At 44.7% G+C, this 24,294-nt stretch overlaps 1 protein-coding gene across 1 annotated transcript in view; it reads left to right on the top strand.

Moving 5' to 3' along the window:
• The first annotated feature begins 272 nt into the window (after positions 1 to 272).
• The window catches only part of Oamb (Octopamine receptor in mushroom bodies), a 631,213-nt gene continuing 607,191 nt past the window's right edge, over positions 273 to 24,294 (top strand). The window contains exon 1 of the mRNA XM_075877249.1: positions 273 to 1,223. The gene's annotated coding sequence lies outside the window, so the exon portion shown is untranslated. The remainder of the gene's footprint in view (positions 1,224 to 24,294) is intronic.

Raw genomic sequence — 24,294 nt, 5'->3', positions numbered from 1 at the left:
GCTGTACGATCACTCCACATTATAAGTACAAGAACTTGCGGTGCAGGCTGATAAAACGCAAGCATATCATCTCTTTTAACTCTGCCTTATCGTTCGCAGCAGTGAATTCAACAGTATACAAACTTTTCTAGCTACTACAGCTAATTTAACGCAGTTGGAGGAAAGTACGAAGGTGCGCGTGCGCTGTGAAGTGCACGCGTATGAACGACGCTTGCGGCTGGCCCCTCGCGGTGTGGCCACGCTGGTCGCCGGCTCCCAAGGGAGGAGCGTGACACTTGCGTCTTGGCCCAGTGGCGCATCCCGCATCCGAGACAGTCCGCCGTGGGGAGCCGAGCCCTGCGCGGGACGGGCTTCACCTGCGAACGGTGCGGGGGAGAACCCTTTGGTCACGGGAGCCGAGGCACAAACACACGCACACGCGGGCAGGCAGGGGCCGCGAAATCGATGTCCGTCCGGGCGCGTGCGCAGATGCGCTACTGGGCCGGGCCGCTCTCGGCTCCGGCGGCGCTCACTCGCGCACTGGAAGCCGCGCGGCACGCAGCCCAGGGCGCCCCAGCTCGAGTGCCGGCCGCGTGCTGTCCGGCCACCGCATGGGACAGGAGGCCACCGACGAAGAGGCCAGCGAGCCCCTTCACCAGGGCTCGGTGACCTTCGACTGACGACGACTGCGTGTGCAGAACTCTCTTCTTCGGCTTCCCAGAAGTCTCCCTCCCCACGCACAGCGAGAGACACCACCGCGAAAAAGTTTTACAGCCCCGCGCTTCATGGAGCGTTCGCCGCCGGTGGGACGTTCCGGCCAGGAGTTGTGTGTGCGCGCGCGCAATGACGCTGTTTGATTTTTCATCTTGCATCTTGCTGAACTGACTCAGCGACGCTACCCTGGCAGCGTACGACAAATCTTCAGTGTGAGCCAAAAAGCTTTCTTCACCCTTGCGGGGTTGAAACGTGACGAGACAGCTGGGCGAACTCGGGTTGCGTGACCGACCTGAGCCGTCGCTCAAAGGCGAGAAAACTTTTCTCGCGTCCCTTTACGTTCTTTGCTTTTCCCTTGTTTTAGCCGTTTACTTACGCAATTGTTTCAAACTTTGAACTTTATTTGCTTATTTGTTTTACTTCCTTCTCTTTCCGCGCGAACCTTCGAGTTGACATTGTGAAGGTGCCTGGACTGTAAGACTATCAAGTGCCACGGCGCATCGGCCACGAAAGTCTTGAAGTTGAGAAAGGTAAGCTCTTCCCGAGTGGAACGCGTGCGTGTCGGCTCCCGAGAGCAATCGTCCACAGCGAGTGTTGCGATGACAAACGACTCGTAATTTTCCACGCCGCTTTTGTGGCGTGCGTGCGCCAAGTCCCGCTGAAGTGCGCTCAGGTGTGATCACCGCTAATCATGTGGCACGTGAGAGAACACTAGTTGGAGGCATAAGTTTTGCGCCGAGAAGTCACTAGTATAGGTACGAAGATGATTCAAAAAAACAGATCAATGCGTATTCGGAAGAAAAATAATTGCCCACATTAAGGACGAGAGAATATTCGATAACCGGATGCCTTCATAATGTCGCGCGACATTCTCTTTAAATTTTTTCTGGTGCTTACCGAAACTAGCCCAAGATGGAAACAACGGTGTGTTGTGTAAACTGTGGCTTAAGGTCTCTGAATGTAATTTTGCGTCTGGAAGAAGTAAAGAAAAGGTACGTACACATCAGTATAAAGATGTGTACCTATACCTTTACTTCGCTTCCGTGCAAAACATTTGTGTTTAGGAAGATTTTGCGTGAACTTGCTTAACTTTTATGACAGATTTTTTTCGCTGGACCCTGTTATTTTTCGCATCGCGGATTCGATGCTCAATTCGCTACCTATAGTTGCCTCAAGACGGTGCAGCGTTAGGGAGCATATACTATGTCGAATGGTTCAAGAAATGAACAAGTCAAATTTCAATGCAAAAATGATTTTTGAAACCCGGGTCACCAGTCCGAAGTTTTTCAGAGTTAATTGACCTAGAAGCGCAGTACGCACCAAGTACGCAAGCTGCACTTTATTTTTAAAGAAGCTTGTCACAAGTTTTAACTGTGATCATGGTGACAAACGTATGCAGAAATATTTTGTCGACATTTATTGGGCCTCTAAAACAGCAGCGATGGTCAAAACCTAAAAAAAAAAATTAAGTTATATTTAAGTAGACACGAAGTGCGCAGTTTTTTAAAAAAATTGCTTTTAAAGGGGAGGAATGTGTTTGTAAACCAATATTATACATTTCACGTATAACTCAGTTTCAATCTGTGAACAAAAAAGTAATAAATGGTGCATATTATAATGCCAACTGTGCAAAAGGTGCGTGACTTATACATTTCACATAAGGTTTCGCTAATTGAAGAGATGGTGAAGGTCAACTTTATGACGTTAGTTCATTGATAATTCACCAACAATAAAACAGGGTCAATTAACGTTTAGACTTCGGCTATTCAAGCAATGTTTATAATGACTCATAAGCTGCACAGATGCTAGTTTCTGGGATTGTTTTTTTTTTTCTTATTCAAACTATTTATTTGTTGTAAGACTAGTTGAACTATTTCCTGCCGTGAGAATTTTTTTTTTTTGACAATTGGAACAGTAATGCACCAGCACATTTTACTCTTCGAATTTTTTATCGTTTAATTCACCCACACATCTTACAGGTTAATGTTCAAGCAGTAAGTATAGTATTTAATAGTGTACGATGCCATTAACACAAATTAGAACTAAAGTATGTCTGCATAATTATGACATCCTTATTTTTATCGTTCGCGAATATTATGGTGATTGAGTCGTTTAAGCAGCCCCACATGGGTCTTGGTAAGCTATAGTGCGCGGGTTCCAATGCCTGCCACAGCGGACGTATTTCGATAGCGGCGAAATACAAAAAATGCCTGTGTAACTTGCATATCGGTGCTCGTTAAAGAGCTCCTGGGGTAGAAATAATCCCGAGTTCCCCACATCACGGCATTCTTCCCATCATTGCTTTGACTTCCAAAGCGCAAGCAGTCATTATTACGACTCAGGTCAAATACAAAGTGGGAAGAGAAAAAATTTGGAGCACAAAAGTTGGTAACGTATGCAGAATAAAAAAAAACGATTACAATGAAGTGTGCGGACGGTCGCCAATACCGGGCTCTAGAGCGAAGAAATGTCTTTAGAAAATTGTATGGAATATCACGATATAAATGTTGAAGTAAATTTTGCCCAATGATCATTTCTTGAGAAAACATATGACCTTTATAGATGCATGCACAAACAAGTTAACACTGCATACAGTCACACTTACTATATAGCATTCAGTATATTGGCATACAAACTTCCAATCTTTACATTAGAGTCTCAAACCGAGTTTTGGCCAGCCACAGCATGAGCCAGCAGTAGGTTTATTCAGCAAATTATGGTTTTTAATTTGCAAGTATTCTGAGTGAATGGAAAGCTATAGTTACCAAAGAAAATACACACAACCTTTTCTAGTTGCGGTGTTTGTCACACGCTCAGAACAACATTGGAAAGTGCAATGGAGACGCTCCCTACATAACCCCAAATTAAGCGCCATGATTAGCTAAAAAAACGCGACTCCCTGAAAGTTTTGACGTAATCTGAAAGTTTCTAGCGACCTCATGCGACGTAACGGAGTTTCAAAACCCCGATTTCAGCAGAAAAAAAAGCTTGTAGCCACTTGATTGAGCCATAACTCACAGTATACAAAAGTGAATCAATAAACTGGGCACAGAAGCATTCGCTATAGCCTCTTTATGACGTGGATGAGCGCTTGGTGGTATCAGTTAGTTATCTAAATAAATGCGTTAACGTTAAACCGATAATTCCTCTTCGTGGTGTAAAAAAATGTTCTAAAAACTACTTCACAAACAGAGCGCTCACTACGGATTCTTGGAACTACAAGCAGTTGCAATAGCTCCTGCTTTCTGTAAAAATTTAAAAGATCAGTTTCTGGCGGGTTCTCGTCTAACCGAGGGATATTTTTTGGGGCACATTGCTTTTTTTTTACTTGTTTTCCCTCATTTATTTGCGCATGACATTCTATGCCATCTTTTTCATGATTGAAAAAGTTTCGCACTTCAAGGACGTATATTGTCATTGCGTAAGAGGCACGAAGATCACAGTACAAGATCTTATAAAATGTCTGAAATTTAAGTAGAGAAATTTATAGCAGCGAATGTACGTGACGCCAGCCAGCGGCACGGAATCTCTACGGCCTGTTATTGCGCATTACGATTCCGTGCCGGTGAAGTGCGCCGTTCTCTGATAGGTGACTTGCGGTGTCACGTGCATCTATCTACTTGAACGAGATCGCCACGATCGTGGTGATGCTTTGCTCTTCTCCTGCTGCTCATTTGGAATTCTTTACGCTACTGCGCGGTGTACGCAACGAGGTATAAATTCCACGGAAAGCACTCGGTGAGTCGTACAAGCGAATATTTTAGGCAATAATTGGTTTTTTGTGACACCATTCTAACTACTTTTCCAGACTGGGGGGATTTCATACGGGGAATTTATAGCGTGAATGAATCCTGCCAGTTTGATATCTGTGGAGATCTTTCTTACGTGACCGAACATTTAGGATTTACGCTCGCGTTCACTCTACTGCTTGGAACAAGGGCGTCAGTCTTGCTGATAGCAATTATTTGATCCTTATAAATCATTTGAGAAGCAATAAAATAACTTTAACTAGAAATCATTTTGTTTTTCATTATTTGAACCATCTCGAAAGCTTTGATTCTTTGATCAAATTCATACAGAAGACCACATATATTCATACTTATAACTAAATAAGTATAACGTTGAGGCCGACGTACTAGAGCTGGATATTGTATCAGATGCGCGGAATTACAGTTTGAGCATAAACACTCCAAATTGAGTGCTCACAGTAAGGCTAAATGAACAGCAGTTTCGGGCACACATATAAAATTATGCTAAACGTAAACGTATGATGATTGGATATGTTAGAAGCGTGTATGTTTTACTTATTCGCAAACAACTTTTGTAACTTTGAAGATTTTTAGTCATTACCTAAATATTGCTTCAAAACTACAAAAGTTGGCAATGATAAAGCATGTGCGCACATGTATGCATAGGTTACACAGAGATGTTTGCGAAAGTATCACCGTTTTGAAAGCGAATAGTATAAAATCTGAAAGTAATACGGGCAGGGGGGGGGGGGATGAGCGTCTAAAGACATGAACAAAAACTTTTATGAAATGAGGTATCGAGTTGCCATGTGTGTAAGCCAAAAATTTATAGCACCAAAGTCCTACCGAGTATAACATTAGCAGAACACTCTGTGTGACTAGGGTGTTCATTTTGCAGGAATTAAAAACAAAAACAAAAAAACAAGAGCTTTTCCTGAAACACGCCTCTTTACTCCCTGTTCAATATAAAACTTCGCCTCTCAATAAAAACTGCTATTAATTCCAAAAGCTTCCAAAATAACGGTAGATTCTGTGATGAACTTACACTTACATTAAGACATTTCATTAGTACACTTAATTAAGGGTTGTGTAAATGATTTTGTTCATAAACAAGCAATTCACGTTCATCTTAATGCTAGTCATGGTGGTAAATAATGTGGCTGTTATAGTATAGCTGAAATACATGTAACAATGGTGCACATCAAACGCGTCTCATTGATTGAAGTTCTCAGATTTGGGTGCTTCTTAAAGAACCTCGTGGTCGAAATTTTTGGAGCCGTCCGCTACGGCGTTTCTCCTAATCATATGATGGTTTTGAGACGTTAAACCCCACTAATCAATCAAGTCAATTTGATTGGTGAATTGGACGAGTAGGCTTCGGAAAACAAAGTATACTTTACGCCCATCAAGCTTTTTCAATGGTACACTTTAAAGCTCGAGAACGCTGCCCACGTAATATTGTTATGACGTAGAAAAGAAATAAAAAAGACAAAGAAACGTTTCTTTGTGTAAAACAAAGCGATGTACATCGCTTTGTTTTACTTTCTACGTAAAGCTTCGTAAGCTGCCTGACTTGGTGTAGACTCTTTCCACTCACTTTTCCCCCTTGTTCACATAGTTTCTCGCACGCCACCACCTTATATCCAATATCTATACGACGAGGAAATAGGTAGTTGTTTACAAAAGTATGGGTCTTTCATTTTTCTCTATATCTGCGAAATCGACTTTCATGCCGTAGTTTCCTGGTTTGGGAGGAACTACGAGTAAAATGTCAACGAATTTAACTGTATATATGTCAACACACCGTTTGCCGCAAAATGGTGCCGATAAAGTTGACTAAAAATTTTTGGCTCTCATTTTTTTCTCGCATTTTTTTGTGGCTGGCTGACGCGATCATTCTCATCGATAAGCCAGGCAGGGCGTACCGATAGTAGTGGTCGCGCGTGCGTGCGCCAGGCTTTGAACAACTCGCGTAAAAATAAAATCAAGTAATCTTTCACACAGACCACAACACCAGCCGCATGATAGGTTCGCCCCTTGGTTCGGCATGCGACGATAAGTTTTTGGGTCTATGCGTTGTTATCCTTTGCTGTACGCGTTTCTCAGTTTTTCATCGACGTTTGTGGTGTCGTCTCGATTTCTCCCTGGAGCTACTGTTAGCACGCCCACGTTTTTCAACATAACGTTATTTTTTCTACAGCCGCCGTCCCCCGTCTGCACTGCATATAGTGCGCAAGCCTCTGTTCTTACTTTGTTTGGGGGGGGGGGGGGAGACACGTTATGGCAGTTTCGGGGTCTGGCGTGTTGTGTCCGGAGCATGCGTAGCCACGTAGTCAGGCTGACCATGACAGAACCCGAAACTGCCCGAAGGTGTCGTCCCGCAGAGCAAAAGACGGGGTCGCGTCTGTACACTGTTATCAACCACTGTTACCTATCGTACTCGTGATGTACGCGGCGTTTTCCTGGGGCACAAAAATCAAGATATAGAGACACGTAGCGCAAGGAAAGCGCAATTGTTTTATTTATAACTTGTTGCTTTTATTGTACAAATAGTTTTCGAGAGAGAACGCACTTAAGTGTACGTTAATTTTTTGCATGATTACGTTACTGTCGTATATCTTCTTAATTCGACGCTGAAACGTAACCGCCACATAAGCGAATATTGAAAGCCGGAACCGTATATGGTGAAGTATAACTTAAGTTCAAAAAAAAAATCCCAGCCCGCGCGCTCATATGATTAACATGCGAAGCTGAAACGTGTGGCCCCGGTGTTTATGCCTGGTTTATACTCGATGGTTTATCGAAGTTTTTTTTATTATTAGTTTCGTCTATCAACAATTCTTAGTTGGTGTATGCCTCCCGTGTGTTCCCCCTTAATTTTTAGTGGCTCATTTTGGAGTACTGGGGCTTGTCCCATTTCTGGGGCAGATACGGGCTAGTAAATTTTGCGCACATAGCACCGACGAACTTCGGTTTCACCTAGCCATCCACAGCCTCCCTGTAAAAATACGACTAATGGTACTTCTTACATTAGTGTCCCTCGTCGCGCCCCGCCGCGGTGGTCTATAGTGGCTAAGGCGCTGGCGACGCGCATCTGTTTTAACTTTGTCGTCATGTGTTGTGAGGCAATGGCGTAACCAGGGGTTGTTGAGGGAGACAACCCCCTCCCATTTTTCTAAAATTTTTCAATTTTGCATGTCTACATATGCACGCACACATACAAATGCATCCACTAACATAGCTAAAATAGTGACTTAAGGCACTCGGCTGCTGACCTGCTGGTCGCGGATAGAATCCCGGCTGTGGCGGCTGCATTTTCAATGAAGGCGAAAATGCTGTAAGCCCGTGTGCTCAGATTTGGGTGCACGTTAAAGAACCCCAGGTGGTCGAAATTTCCGGAGCCCTCCACTACGGCGTCTTTCATAATCACATGGTGGTTTTGGGACGTTAAACCCCACATATCTATAAATCAATCTCTCGCCGTTGCTGTATTGCAGATACACGACGTATTTGATTCGGCTTGTAACGAAGTGCCCAGACGATAAAGCATGTAGCAACATTCCCAGTAAAGAAATTCGCTTACGTTGAATTGAAATTCCCACGTTGCAGGCTTAGGGCAGTCACACTTACAAAAACGGATACCATTAGTGACCGATCTTGCCTTTCGTTTCTTTTATTTATTTACTTCCTGGCCCGGAGGACATTCGCACTTCGCATTTAAGCCAGGAAACAACAAAAATACTCTCACAGATAGCTTTGTACAGTTCATTTCAATGCCTATTTTTAGAGTGAGTCCACATAATGAAAGTCGTAGGCCTCTCTCGCGCTTTCCTATGAAAACAGCCATAAAAACAACACCGGTGACCTTGGATACTGCAATAACAATCCAGTTTATGGACTTCACTTGAAAAAATTTCTAAATAATAATAATAATAATAAAGATTTTCGTGCCAACATAACCATGAACCCACTTAAGGTAGCTTTTGAAAGACGACGCCTGGGAACACTTTTTGTAACAGAATAAAGAGTTAGGAATTGTGTTGTAAAATGTTGTACAACCTTATGTAGCCGTTTTTGTAAGCAAAGACAGGTGCCTGAAAAAAAAGCAGGTTCGTGTGACAGCTTTTGGTTCTAGTCACTTGAGTCTGCGGTTAACCCAACCTTGCACAGCATTTACCTGATTACGATTAACCGTTCTTTTGTGCATGAATACAGCCCTTGTATTTTCGATTACTTTTTATGGCACGGTTTTGTTCCTTAATGAACGTGAAATAGGACTTTTAGTAAAAAATCGAGCTGATATCCTTAATTACCTCTATTATTTCGTGTCTGTAAAATAAAATTGTCTCTTAATTTCCTTTACGGTAATCTATAAATTCACCTCTAATATCGACCGTTGTTCTTTCTTTCTCAATAGTCCGCAAATGGTGGCTCTTCGCTAACTTGGTTTACAGGGCACTTTACCAGTTTCTATCTAAGTTGTATAACGACGCAGCTTAATGGGGAGACCGCATTTTGTATTTACATTTTCCGGGGGCAGCTGGATTTTTCTCCTGCCTGGCGCACGAATAAACTTAACTGAAACCGTGCGCCTCACATTGTGTAGCGAGGAGGGCAGGCTGACAAAAACTCGAGCGAGTGGCCCCCAAGAACAGTCGTAAGGGACCGAACGTAGACAATAGCCAACTGGGCATTTTCATGGCTGTCACTGCTAACTTCGGTTTCACCGTTGGTCTGCGGCGGTAAGAGACGCGCCATTTTTGAGACGCGGCCGTGAGCCCGCGCCGTCTTGCTAAGCTCATCCGCGTTCCTCCCAAACCATCAGCTTTTCTGCACGCGGGCCTCCCTAAGGTTAGCTCCCAATCTCTATACTGTCACTTCAGTGTTGCACTGTATACGACTCGTTGCGGCCGCCGTGCTATATTGCAACGCGTCGTCTACGTGCGCACCCACCATTCCTCACGTTCTTTGGAAACACGGGCCGGAAACAATAGTCGGTGCCGCGGCGTTAACGGAGTCGCATGGCGGGCAACATTCTGAAGGAAAAGCGCACACACGACCGTTCTTGTCGGGGGTTTAGTAATGATGTAGCAAGTTGTGGCAGCGGGCCTCGAAGGTTGGCGAGGGGGATCTCATCGTCAGCACATAGACGGTGCCGCTGTACACACTGGCAAAATTTCGTCGCCGTGCTTTATAGCTGTTCGCAATTGCGGAATAGCCTCCTGTCGCCATCCAACGCGAGGGGCGCGCTTATCGATACGAGAAGCCACTAGACGTAGGCGACTCCGAGGGAAACTTTCTGGTCGAGCGCGTGCTGTTTTTGTTTATGCGGTGCCCCGAGGGCCGTTTGGAGGCGGCAGCGCGGGAATGTGCTGCGTTCGGCCGGCGACGACGAGCGAGTCCACTGCATCAAAATGGTTCCGAGCTTTTCACGTCCCGCCGCAGGCAAGTGTCCTGTCTCTATGGCTTATCATGACGTTCTCTCATGTACCTATTGCAACGCTGACCACCTGCATGGAGAGCACCGAAGCACTCGCTTCTGAAGTCTCTCCTATTCTGCCTTGCTTCCATTTGCTGTCAGCTTTGGTCGGCTTTCTCCCAAATAACGGCCATCCTCGCATGTTCTGTATAAAAGCTTTACACGACGTTGAAGCCAGTTTTTGTGGCATGCCTAATGCTGATGTCACTCCGTGTTGGCGATACGAAGTTGCATCAACATTATGTGCCCATAACAGGATTTGTGAAGCGCACGAGAAAATAATTTTGTGAGCTGATGGCTCCGCCACTGTGCTGGAGGGTTCACTCCTGTGTGCTCTAAGTTTGCGCTTGGGGGCGAATAAGCGGGCCACATTCTATGGGCGCGCGGCTTCTGGGGGCATGCATATGTATACCTGAAAGCCTGGTTCATATTCGCGCGTCATAAAGAAGTCGAAGTTGGTTGTTTCTCTTGACGTGTTCTGCCGTGCATACGGTAAGGGGCTGCCTCATTGACTTCGTTGGTACTGTCACGCGTTGTTCACCCGGCTCATATATTGAGTCAGCCAATGTATTAAAGTATATTAAGGATTAAAGTGCCCACAGGCCGTTTCCTTTAGGCTGTTTGCAGGCACGACGTTGTGCCGGTACCGCGTTCAGGCTCTTAGCGATCCCGTTTGGCACACACAGGGAAAATTGCACGTTTCAACAGCCTATTATACGCTGGTCGGCGACTTCGACTGTGCTAAACACTGTAATTCTGAAACGTTCAATGCTTTGTGGGGATGTCGATAACACCCATCACACGATTCCGTCCTAAGAAGAGCGCTCAGCTGTAGTGACATTTTTGTGACTGCATTATTAATGAACACCCTTCACTGCTTCTTTTCGCTGCACTCCTATCGCGAACGGCCTGCGTCAGCGCCAGTATAATAAGCAACAGAAGAATCAAAGCACCTAATGCAATGCACTAAAGTATACAGATTCGTGATGACATTGGTTATCAGCGTTATAAAATTGCGCAGAAAAGTTTTTACTCTTTCTGGCCTAGAATTAGAGATGTCAGTTTCATCTACGTACATGTGTTTTGTAAGGCGCATGCCTAGTACAACAGTTTCAAGATTGACCAAGCATTCTGTCGTTATGTACCGGTGGGGTTATAAAAGTCCTCATCGTCGTCAACCCCTTCCCGTTTTTTTAATGACACTCGGATGAGTGCGTAGGTGCCGTCCAAGTCAACCGCTACAGCGCCTATGACAATCTCTTAATAATAATTCACAGCAGCGGTCTCAGAAACCAGGTCCATGGGCCCCGCGCGTAACAAAATGACTTTATACACGGTTCACCATAACCATCAGGAGCTCTCAGTGCTTTCTCTTTGTTAGACGAGGCGTCTTAGTCGGAATTCGCGCTGCTCAAACGTGAGCGAGAACAAATGCGACAACTATCGTGCTACATAAACAATGCCATATATGACCGCATTTGTTTATTTTATTCCGAACTTTGGTGATCTCTTTTTTTGTACTTCATACAGCTTGCAATAAATTGTGTAAATAAGATTAAGAAATCTACAGGAAACAAAGTACAGAGGGCATGGCCAAAAGTCTCTTTAAAACTTCCTAGATATACGAAATCAGAGACGCAAATAAAGGATATAAATACAGTTTCTGAATACCAGTAAAGTTCTTGACAAGAACAACTATAGAGGAGAAAATTCTTCATGTTTGCCACGAAACTCAAGACACTGTACGTAGCCCTCGGTTAGGTTGTTTTAAAAGCACGGCAACTTCGAGTGTACATGAAAAAAAGGCGCGATTTTGTCACGCTGGTTAGGAATATGCATTAAGGCGCGTTGTTCTTTTGAAGTTTCTTTCCAAATTGGCCTTTCCTTTTTTTTTCCAAGAACGTTTTTAGAACAACACACTTTGTTTCAAAGCGATTAGTGCTTAAGTCTACCCCTCAAAGCCCTAACAGAAACAGGAAGTGTAAACAAGGATAACCTGAGGATATTAAAGAGCCTCGCGTACGGGTAAGCACCAACGCAATAACAGCAATAAAATCATCAGAGGAACACAAGCACAATGCAGGAGTCTAGCGTTCACATCGGTTCTGTAACACTGCAGCAAAATTCGCATTGCCTTTTTAGGTAGCGCGACGAGGTTCAATTCGGTTCGTACGTAACAGAAGTTTGTAAAGAAGACAGGCAGGGGAGAAAGTGCCAGATAATGCAGTCAATGACGGAAGACTCGGGGCTTTCTGCAAACCTTTATGGTACAATAAGGCTGAAGGTGATTGACGGCACCTAAACGTGTGTCCCATTCCTAAAAACCGTCGCCAACTGTGTTAATAAACTTCTATTGCGCGTAGGTGTGATTCTGATATGATGAAATGTGCACTATACGTTTTCGTTCTGAAGCTAAAGGAGTTTAAGGAAAGGAATAATTAAATAACCAACAGGCATATGCCCTATACCACTATTTAAAATATACATCATATTTTGGTAGTCGCAGAGACACTACAATCTTTTGTTCAGTGACAGTGACAAAGCAATTTCGCTCATAAATATCCCTAAACTCTGTCTCTTGTGTTGGAAGTGGAATCGCTGCAAGGCTTAATAAATTTGCTCATTTCTCCCTCTGCTCGCTTCTCTTTGCTAGTTCGGTTGAAACTTAGTATCAGCTATTGTGATGCGATTCGAGCGCCTCGCGTGAAGTTTATGTTCGCTTTCATTTCGCCCTTCCTGTCCCCCTTATTTTATTCTTTCGAGAGAGGGTATGAGGTGGGACTGCTTGCACGGAATGACACACACACGCACACGCACGCACACACAAACACACACAGAGAGAGAGAGAGAGAGACAGACAGACAGAGATACCTGCAGACTCGAGCGCACGTAAGCACTCTCATTCACTCAACCACAAAAAAAAAACGCAGTATGTCTTTTTTTGTATGAGTGAACGTTTCTTTTTGGCTTCATTTTTTTTCATACCTTGACTTATTGTACGGCTGTCCTCCCTTTTTTTTCTTTTTCTTTCTTTTAAGATCTCTGTTATATCAACTTTTATTCCTCTTAGCCATAGAGTTTCCTGAAATTAACTAGAGGGGACTCTGGCGTTCCCATTGTTCAGCGGCCATGGAACTTATTGGTAGTACACGGATTTGCCCAATCTTCGTATTTGCGTGCAGCGAATTGCACTTGTGGCATCGTTTATTGCTGTTTCGGTTTTGTTTTGAAAGAGAATGAATCTTACTGAACTTCGTGACATAATTTAAAAAAGGTAGGCTAAAAAGAATAAGATGATGAAGCGCAACCGCTGAACATTTGCGGATTTTTGTTTTGTGAGAAAACAGCTCCAAACCACACAAACACACATGGGGCCAGAAATACGATCATTAGACCAATCTGTGTACTACTCATCATTTCAATGCTCGCTAAAGCACAATGTGTTGCAGCTCCCATAGACGCTATCACCAGAGTTCCCTCCAAGGTATGTTTAGAAAACTCCTTGCCCTTACCCTCTTCCCAAGCGCAGGGTAGCCAGCCGATTTGAGTACTGGCTAACCTCCATGTCCTTCCTTTCCGCCTCTCCTCCTTCTCCTTGGCTCACCATACTGCCCGGCCCTTTATGCAAAGTAAATCCGGTTATTTTTTAGCCAAATCACAACCTCATTATGAGTCATGTTATGTTTGCGAAATTCGAAATAACTTAGAACAACTTTAGTTTTTTTTTTTTCTCGCATTTCACTTCTAATAGAGTGCGGCCTGTCCAGCTGAGAAACACGCAGTCGAGCCAGCCGAAAGCAGGGCCTGAAGAAACGGCTCAGCTGTTTGTTCATTTCCTACTCGCACTGTAGTAGTTACAGTGACCTATCAACTCGCCCTATTCTAAGCACTGCTGGTCCGCGACCTCCTCGTTAGCGGCGAAACGTCATAACCGGTAATTCTCACGATAGGTGTGTTATTCGTAAAGTTGAATTAGCAGTACTGTGCGAACTCAATGTGCTCTCTTGCTATGAATATTTTTTTATTCCCTTCTCTTTTAATTCTCCTCAAATACATCGGTAGGTAGCCAAGAAGTTCAGTCCTAAAGGAATTAAATCCTAAACCATTCATTTTCTCTCGCTGTCTCGTTATGCCATAGATTTTCTCTCGGTGGTGCAAGAGTGCCAGTCAATTCAACTGTAATTTTTTTATTTACCAGACAAAATTGTGTATCGGTCAAATACAGCTACACGCTAACAGTGGTGCGAGCAGCTTTTGTGCGTAACAGCGAACAGTAGGCGGCGTTACGTTGTACGACGCACGGAGACCCGCCACGAGCCACGTTCGTGACGCTGTTAACACGCATTCGACACAAGTGACCACCTGTCTTGAGCCTTTTCATCTTCGTGAAGCTTGAAGTATATCTCATTATCATCTCAAAATTAATTTACATCTTACTTAAGGACAAGGGATCCAGGTGCTCTAGGCACTACATAGACTCGATGCATTTTTATGCATTGTTTTCCTTCTTAGCGCTTTCCTCTCGTTTTAATAAGTTTCTAAGAAACCATAGACAGGTGGCAATCAGGGGAGAGGCAGCATATTACAACTTGAGGTTAGCGTATACGATTATTTCGTTCACTTTGTAGCTTCTGCTTGGTGGACACACGTTATCTCGCATCTGCGCTAATAAATTTCGTACACGCGTTCGTGGTGCAGGCGTAAAACCTTTCTTTCTAACGTCCACTGTGACTCTGTCATACTCCCGTTCTTTTCGAAGTGCAGGTCATAGGTGCAACGCTTGGTTCTTTCCTTTGCTTTTCTTGTGTATGTCTTCTTCTTTGTGAACGTGATTTGTATATACAGCACGGTCATACGTAAATTATGGGCAGTTAGGTGCCACGCTTAGCACGTCGTCATCCCTGACGAGGGCCTGCTGCGCGAAAGTGGAGAACGCTCTAGCGCTAAGTGCCTCTATCTTCGAACAATAGGCTTTGCAGAGGCGAGCTGCGTGCAAGCACGATGTGCGCCAGGCGCGATGAGTGCGTCTTGAGGGGTAGCGTCTTCATCTCACCCGCGTTCCTCGCATTCCGCGGTGCAGTCTCTCCAGCTGTCGTAGCCGCTCTTCGTGTCCGCTCTTCGTCCAGGCCTTCGCCGAGCCGAGAGATCGCAGAACGGGACGAGGTCGTCGCTGTCGGAGTAGTGCACCTATTGCGCCGGCACGTGCTGTTGGGACCAAATCGAATTTCGCCTTTTCGGAGGCGAATGAATTTGCGGAGGAGCAGTGGCGCGGATAATCGAAAGGATAGGCGTCGCCGTGCAAACACGGACACAATCCGCCAAATAAACAAATACATCGTCATCTCCCTTTTCTCCCTCCAGCCCACACATACAGTGGTAGCCGTGTGACCAGAGCGGGTTCTGCTGTGTGGGAATGTGGTCGTCCCACTGGAAGAATTTCACCGAAATAGGTTTCTCTGGCACGACGTGTTCACGGCTGGGAAACTGTATATTGGCTTGTCTGAACGCCTCGCGTGCCTTAATTGACTGATGCATTTCATTCATTTACTGCCTATACGTTCCTGGTTATGAAATTGCGAGGCCGCGCTTGTTTCAATTTTAGCGGGGCGTCTACATTGATGAATGCGGAAATGAAAGTAGTGAGTGACTTGCCCCTGTCGATTCCGTGGCGGATAAATTGAATGTAATTCACTTTAGCACGAAACGTTTGTGCAGCCAATGATAACCCGCCCCTCTCCCCCTACTACCCTTCATAACTTACTGCTTCAGGTTGCAGATATGCTGTTTCTCAACATATATTTGCAAGTTGTGCATATTGTATTAGCTCGTGTGGCTTGAAATGGGCGCAACAATCCGCTCTTTAAACGTGCGTAAATGCTACTCACTCGAAAGAGGCATGAAGAAAACAAAAAGCAAGCACAAAGGTAACAAACCCGAACCTACTGAAATGAAACGCTGAAGGAGACCCATTCTCCTAAAAATATTTTTTACGAGTGACAAAGCCAACTTTAGGCGAAGCGAATCAGGTGGAAAACTGGCAAGAACGAACGACATGACTGCCAACGCTGCCTTTCACGCTACCACGGAGCGGACGACGATGCCTTCTGGCACACAAGAAGCAGATTTCTGAACACTTTGGCTAGTGCAATGCTTATTAAACGGCAACTTCTTGAACTAATATTTTTCTTCCATTTACCGAAATTGTACGCAATTAAGCTATTTGTTTCTCAGCATTGCTTGTATTAGTCTCATGTTTGAATACGCCTAGTTTTGTCGTTCTTTCATGCTGAAATAGTTATGGAGGCCACTATGCACAGATGTTTTGCGTAAATGCCATTTACAACTGATTATCGTATCGCGAACAGCCTCGCTTGACGAGAGCGGCTCGTGGCGGTAACAGCAGTGACCGAGGAAACAATTTTGTAATAAATACATATATGACACATGGTTTCAAATAATCGTAAACCGTTTTGCCGGACGTGAGCAGACAACATATCCCTCTAAGACTGAAAAGCAATACCTAAAAAAAAATTAGCCCCGTAGCTGCACGTTTCACTGCAAATGTCGTCGAAAGACGATAGTCTTGCATATGGAGAGAGTGAAAAAAATGTTTATTTGATGTTCTGCGCGAGAAAATCGGTGAATGGTATTCTGGAGGCACTGCGTTAGAGTGCCTCGATGCGTGCAGTGGAGGCGAACGAGCGCATCGAGGCACGTTAAGCGTGAAACATGAGCGCTATCTGGTAGTTATGTTGGAAAACGAAGCACGTGGCATGCGCGACTGTCTCGGAGGCGATAAGGTATAGAACACTAGGTGCCGCCACCGTGTCGTGTTAGCAAAGCGTTGGAAACACTCGCCCATTCTTGCGAGCGTTGCATTGTCAGCGCAGCGTGATATACGCTACAGTCCTTATGTATGCGTTTTCTAGTATAAAGAGACACGTACAGAATATTGACGTGTTGTTATTGTGCCTCACATATGCGCAGTATTTACTTTTTAATGGACAAACACACAAATATGAACCCTGAAACTTGAGCTATATTGGTGGGTGCTGCTGATTGGGTTGGATTTTGGCCGTTTTGGGTATCGTTTTGGTGGGCAAACAGACAGACCAAAACTCTTGCGTCAAAGGTCCCCAAGAAAAACTATTGCCTTTAAAATTGATATGGCCGTAATATTATGCCATGAGCACTATTAGCAAGCGTAGCAAACGGCTAACTTCCGAAGCAAGGAATAACCACGCCTCCGCTGGCTTCACCTGCGAACGACTGAGTGAGCAGTGAAACATAATTCCGAGAATGAAAGAAAACGGTGTAGTCATTGATTAAAGAGAGAGAGATAAAAAAAAGACAGAGAGGTCAACGAGACGAATACTGCGGTTGGCTGCCCTGTTGTTGAAGTGGAAGGGTGGGGAGAGATTAAAAGAACAGAAGGGTTTCTGACACAAACAGTAGGCAAAAAAGAAGAAAAAAATTTGACTGGAGCACGGTCCGAGTTCCTACGCAGCAACATTGCCCGCGAACAGTCACAGTTCCGTCCGGTTGCTTGCAGAAACCACAAAAATGCCCTCTAAGCGGCTCGTGTTGCTGGCCTGGTAGGCCAGGGCCCCGGGCTTTTGTTGTTTGTGAGGGGGTAGTGATGTAACCGTGGTTCTGTACAGAGGACCGGAGCCAGCCAGAGTTTCGGAGAGGTGTCGAAGGGAGGGGCCCGGAGCTGTTAACAGTAACTTTTAGTCACAATATTTACAGGTACCGTGTTACATGATGATGGTAGCATTATGGAAGCTCTCGATGGAAGCATGATGGTAGCTTCTCGGAGCTTGTGAGAGCCTGTCGGGAGCGCCTCGGCACTCGCGTTTTATGTCCCGGCCTTCCCAAGATTTCCTGCATCAAAAACAATGGAGGCCAGGACAGTCCAATGAAAATTGCCATATTCATCTCCATCCTCAAAAGGGGAAGATGAAACGCTGCCTCCTATCCGACAAAGGAAAGAGGGAAGAAGTACGCCCAGTTCAGCCCATGGCGAGAGAGAAAGCACTGCACACCACGCACGACACAGCACAGCACGAAGATGTTGAGTCTTACGAGGAAGTCAATTTCGTAGTCTGTTGCAGTGATGGGTATGTGGCGCCAGGCAGACCACAAATTGTTGAAACAGCGGTACCAAGGCGCCACAGAGAACGTGGGAAAGGCGTCCGCAGACGGTTCTGAGACGCTGTGCCCTTTGCCCGGAGCACCTATAGACGACAAAGCAAAGCTCCTCAACGGCCAACAACTCTTCCTAATCCGTAAGTCGGTCAGGCGTGTCCAAAGGATTTACGAGGGGCGCCGACGACCTGAGATAACTAAAAAATGATTTCTCTGTTGTCGCCACTCTTCGTGCATCTCTGGGAGCGCTGACTCGGAAGAAATTAGGGTAGGCCCAGCGGCAGTGTCTCATGCGTCAAAGCAGCGTCAAGCCAGGCAGGCTGATCATAAGAGATGTTTGTGAGTGGCTCTTTCGCTTTTAAAGCGGGCGCAATCACAGAGAAGGTGCTCGGCCATTTTGCTTCACCCGCATACTTCACATGATGGGCTGTCAGCACACTAATCAGAAATTATGAAGCATTTGAAAACGCCACTGCAAGACACAGACGTGCCAACAAGGTAGTACTATCACGTCGTGATAGGCTGAGCAGAATAAGTAGCTGGAGGTCGGGGTTCAAAGTATGCAGTCGTGCACTTTTGAATGCGTTGTTGTGAATTGCCGCTACGAGCTGCTCATGGGAGCCATGATATAAAGCGGAGGGTATGCTTTAAAGGGCTACTTTGCTATCGCGAATGATAGTCCACGAATTAGGTGTCTGCTCTCTGACAATCTGAACAGCAGCTCTTAGCTACTAGCTCAGCAGCTGTAGTTGAGGTTGCTGAAACATTTTGAGCTTTGTTGTCATAGATCTTGCTGGAATTACTACAATGGCGTTTAAGCTTGAAGCCATAACTGAAACATCAGCATAAATTTGTCGTGAGCACTGTACACCTCATGCAAATAAAGTAGCGCGGCCTGTTCAAGGGCAACCGATGACATTCTTGTATTCTTCACTAACACTTTCGCATAACTATATAGAAAAAAATGATATCTCTTAGATTCGACGTTTATTATGCCTGGGGATCATGTCCCTTGTCCGGCGGCGTCCACCTTTCCACGCACATGCGTGTCCCCTCCCCCCTCTTTTCTCTTCGATGCCCCCCCTCCCCATCTCTCGCCTCGCAATGCCGACGCAAGCAGCGTCTGCTTGCGAGTTTCTTCATTGGAAAAACCACCAGGCCTGCGCTGAACGCGCAGAACTGTCACAGCGATAGCTAGAAGAGCTGTTTTTAAGAGCCGTTTTTAACACTCTTTGGGTACCTGCTTCAAGCACACTTGCAGGGTACCCACTGCCTGTCTACTACAAAATAATCATAGTGTAGTAGGCAGGCAGCGGGTACTCTGCATTCAGTATGTCATCCTTCGTCATTATTCGGAGAAGCGTGGTACCTGCTGCTCACTAGCAAGGAGCTTTGTGCAATTTTTCGTGCTGTGGCTAACAACAATGAAGTATTATGCCGGAAGCTTTTGTAATCCCCACAATCTTCACAGTGGGTGTGCGCCACAATTATTAGGTGAACAAGATGATTTTTTTGTAAATGAATGGAGCATTCGATGAACCACTGGTTGTGCAATTAGAATTATCTGACACCTAGTTGTTCCTTTGTTGTTCTACAACTCCTTGTTCCTCATACTAACGTGATTTCTTTTCCGACATCAAGCCTGCCTATGGCCAATTTGGACAGGAGTTCCAAGCACCAGCGTGGCTCAGTGATAGAATACTGTGCTGGCGCGCAGGGAACCAGAGTTTGAATGACATTGCATCCGTGATGTTTTTATTCACTTACTTTTTTGTTATTTTCTGTGATAGTGGTTACGGACACTGGCGGTGGCGGCGGCGGACAGCTTCGGCGCACACACGACCCGTTTTGTGATCTCATAACAGCTTTCGCTGTGAAAAACCGACGGCTTGCACTGCACAACCGTTCACTAGCCACCCCGTATACAGGGTGTCCCACATAACTTGAGCCAAGAATCGGAAAGTGAAAGGTACTTAGGAGGCGAATTGAATCAAACGCATACTACGAGCTCAAACTAGACTGTAGGTATTTAGGCTATTTCTCATTTCTCCCCATACTAATAATTAATAATTCTTTATTGCCTATTTTTAATTATGGGTTCGAAAACCAAACTATGAACAATGATATGTAAAACACTTTCAGAAACCACCAACTAAACTGTTTCTTGTACGATACGTCTGGCGCTGTTATTTTTTTTTTTTCACTTTGTAAAGAAAGCCCGTGAAACGTGAAAAGAAGCCGTCTGACGGGCCACGAGCGTACCGCTATAGTGATATTGGCTTTTCTTACAACGCGGTAAAAATAACAGCGCCAGACATATGGTACAGGAAACAATTTTGCTGGTGGTTTCTGAAAAAGCTCTACATCTGAGTGTTAATATTTGGGGTTTAAAGCCCATAATAAAAATACGTAATGAAACATCAGTAATAATTAGTATGGGAAGAAATAAAAATAGCCTAAGTACCTACAGGCTAGTGCGAGTAGTGCACGGTTGGTGCGATTCACCCCTGAAGTATCTTTCATTTTCAAATTCTTGGCTCCAGTTATGTTGAACACCCTGTATACTAGTCTTTCTGACGCCCCCCTCCCCCCTCTCACCTTCGAACGCCGGTGTTTGTATTTTTTTAAGCAATAGATTTTTCAAATACTATAAAACTTAGGCACTCGTGGTCATTAGAGCGAATTTCCAGGCCGAGGCCGAAAGATTTTGCCACCAATTAGATCACTTAAGCATGAATAATTGATGAAAATGATTGAATTAACCTTTATTGCGATAGCAATTATATGAAAACTCTCGACTGGATTGTGCCTCCGGCGTTGGCGTCGAGGTGGACGCCACCGTCACTCATCGCATATGTATACACATCAATGTATAAGAAAGGCAAGGGAAAAAAATCCAGGAAAATATTCCGGCGCGCGGAATCGAACTTGGGGCCTCCGAGATGAATATCCGAGGTGTTAACCCCTGAGCTACAAAAGAGCACGTCCCTGAACGTTCGAACGGCAAGCCAATTATATCTGCCACTTAACGCTGGTGACGGGCATCTCGAGTAGGAACTATCATGTGAGAACTAGCATTACCAGCAAGATGGCGCAATGAGCGCGCTCGCCACATCGTCACGACGCGGCGGGGCGCGCTCTCATCTCCCACGCGTACTTTGCCCTGAGAAGAGGAGGGCAGTAAATGATCGCTCATGCGTTTTTATCTCGTGGTGGGGAGGATCGTACGTCTTGGCTGGCCTTCCGGTTTTGCTTGAACGATTCTGTTGTAGTTACCGGGCACACAAAGCTCACTGCAATCGTTGTACATTCTGTGTTTGCGAAAGGAGCGCTCTTTGCAGACACAGCGTAGTAACAACTAAGACGCTTATTCACGTTAATATGTAGCTGCGACTACGTTTTGTGTGTTATTTGCGCGCGAGAAACGCGGGACACGTTTCGATGTGCTTGCCACTCTGCGCGTGACCTTCCAATTTGTAGCTATCGCGTTCATTGCTTCGCCTTTGCGGCGAAGCTGTCATTTTTTATTATTAATTTTAGGGTGGTTGTTTAGATGGAAAAGTTGCTCTACATCACAAATAATGGTGAGGCCAGTTTTTAAAAACTAAAAATATCACGCTCGGTTGCAGAGATCTTTCGTCGAATTTCAAGACCACGGTGCGGGATAAACGGAAACTACCGCAATGAGTGCGGCAAAACGAGCCAAGTGCGTCAAAACTAACGCACACGGTGCGTTAGTTTTGATTTATTTGGCACCGTGGTCTAGAAGTTCGACGATGGATCTTTGAAACCACGCGTGATAATACACACACAGAAGTGACGGGGGGATCGGAAGCAGTGGGTTGGGATTGGGGGGAGGTGGCAGAATCATTGCATCCCATGGTTCGCTTTACAAAATGAACAACATTTCCCAACATCTTTGGGAGAGACTATCTTTCTCTGTCATTTCAAAATCCCGCCCTGAAGAATTCAGTTTGTATCGAGCAGGTTCTTGACAGTTCTTTGAACTTACTGGTGCCATCATGAAGAAATGAAGCACTGTAGAAGTTTAGGAACCACAGAAAAGCATCATCGACTCATTTAGTGCACTGTGTTTCCACGTCGACACAAATAGATCATTGCCCTTATATAGTTTTTCATAAGTGTTAGTGAACTGAAATTGTTTTACAAATGGTTCGAGTTTTTCTTACGTCTTCTATCCAAGATTACGTGATGGTTTCGGTGCTTTTATGAATCCGACTCGAAGAATTATTTGCAGAGGCAACAGCTTTTTATTCAAGGTTTTCTATAAATAACGGTGACATAAAGTGTGCGGCGTCTATTTGATGCTACATCCGGTTCTGAAACACGTTAGCAAACTCGCTAACTGCTCGAGAGTTTTCCGCTAATTATTGCCGCCTAAATAATGGACATTTGCTATATAAACTCATGTCCACATCTTTTTTCCGTGTGTATGCAAAAGCGAAAACATTTATTCTTTAGTTTAATCACGCACACTAGCGCTGTGGGCACATGCTCAAGTTTAAAAAAAAACAATGATTTCAGCTATCTCTGGTGATTGCCGCGCTACATTGAGAACATATACGCATTCAGTTAAAAAAAGGGAGAAAGAGAACTACCACTTTTAGGGTTAAAAAGAAAACATTCGGAGAAAACTGTAGATAAGCACACTTTTTTTAACTTTTAAAGCTATGCTTCTTCTATTATTCTCGAGTCTGGTGACGCCTAGTCCGTCATATGAGTTATAAAGTGAAACTTATAAAACCTTTGAGATTATACCTGCATGCATTAGACGCTTCAAGTACATTTTTTTATATCCTACTCTAAAGTGTTTATATTTAGGCACTGGTCATCGCAAATCATCAATAAACAGCTGCTTTTCAAAGAGGATCAGCTAGGAAAACAATTCTACATTTACAAAAATGAAGCTGTTGGCGCGAATCAACAAGTATATGTATCAGGCGCTCCATAATTTTTCAAGAAACGCTTGTGGCGGTATAATGGGGTGACATAATTCAAACGCGAGCTCTTACCATCAGACGTGTAGAGCAAGGCAAGGTCCTCCTATAGCTTCCAAACGTGATGAGTGGAGCTTGTAAAAGGTGGCAGCAAAAGCAGTAGGTACAAGAAAAAAAAATTCAGCGGAAAAGCACTTTGTCTGTTTTTAAAGTTTGAAGCTGATGCCACCGATGCAACCAGAAGATGAAAGTTTGTGCATTCGGCGCGTCCCTTTCAACATTTGTCCCTCTTTCGCTTTAGCTGTCAGCTCATGAAATGCAAGTGCTTCGGTTCTTCGGAGAAAAGCGAAGGCGAATGCGTCGAAGCGTTGCCCCGAGAAAAAAAAAGTAGAGTGGTGAGGAAGTCCGCCTTTCGTTCCACCTCAATGGGGCCACAAAAATTGTGTTTGGAATCCTTCACCGTCCTGGAGTTCGGTCGATTCCGCATGGCATTCCTAGGGCGCATTAGGCCAGGCGAAGCTGCAACTGCTGTATACTTCACTCTCGGAGCAAGGGCTGTTCCAGGAAGGTGGCATAAAGTGTTCGACGTCTATAAATATCGGACTTTGTACGCTCGGCGGCAAACAAGAACACTACATTGCAACAGATGAGTGGCTTAGGAGAACAAAATGCGCCTATCTGACGCAGAAGGGCACACTGTTTCGCTATCAATTGCATAAACACTAAAAAAGAAAGCATTTTCGCAAATAAGCTGTAGTTGAGAGAACGCCTTCAGCATGGCATCTTATATAGTGTTTCTAACAATGCAGGCGTATATTTGGCTGGTCAGTGCTTCGACAGTCCCTCCGACGGTAGCGTGAAAAGTCTAGGAGGGCCCCGAGCACAGAAAAGGATTTTAAGTTATAGACGGAGCACAGCTGTAGCTTTGTTGAGGTCACATTCCAGAAGATATTGAGGAGTATTTTGTGCACTCCTCTATTTGCGGCGTCGAACTAAGATTCATTTCTAGCTGTTCTCGCTGCGTGAGCGGCGATAGCTTTACTCTCTTGCTGTACTCGAAGCCTTCTTCAATGTCTCGGCTCAACCAATGGCGCGTGAACTATTGAACAAGCACACATATTGCGCCAGCTGAACTTCAAGTTTCTTCAAACTGCTTTGCAGCCTTCTGTGGTGGTCAACATACTTAAAGTATTACATACAAGCGTGTATATAACAGTTTTAATATGTATGTGTTTCGACAAGTTTTGTTCCGGTCTCTCTACTGTAG

Source organism: Rhipicephalus microplus, chromosome X (assembly GCF_043290135.1).
Source record: "Rhipicephalus microplus isolate Deutch F79 chromosome X, USDA_Rmic, whole genome shotgun sequence".
NCBI classification, from domain to species: domain Eukaryota; kingdom Metazoa; phylum Arthropoda; class Arachnida; order Ixodida; family Ixodidae; genus Rhipicephalus; species Rhipicephalus microplus.
The sequence above is the reverse complement of the archived record's forward strand: the minus strand, read 5'-3'. Positions and strand labels throughout refer to the sequence as shown.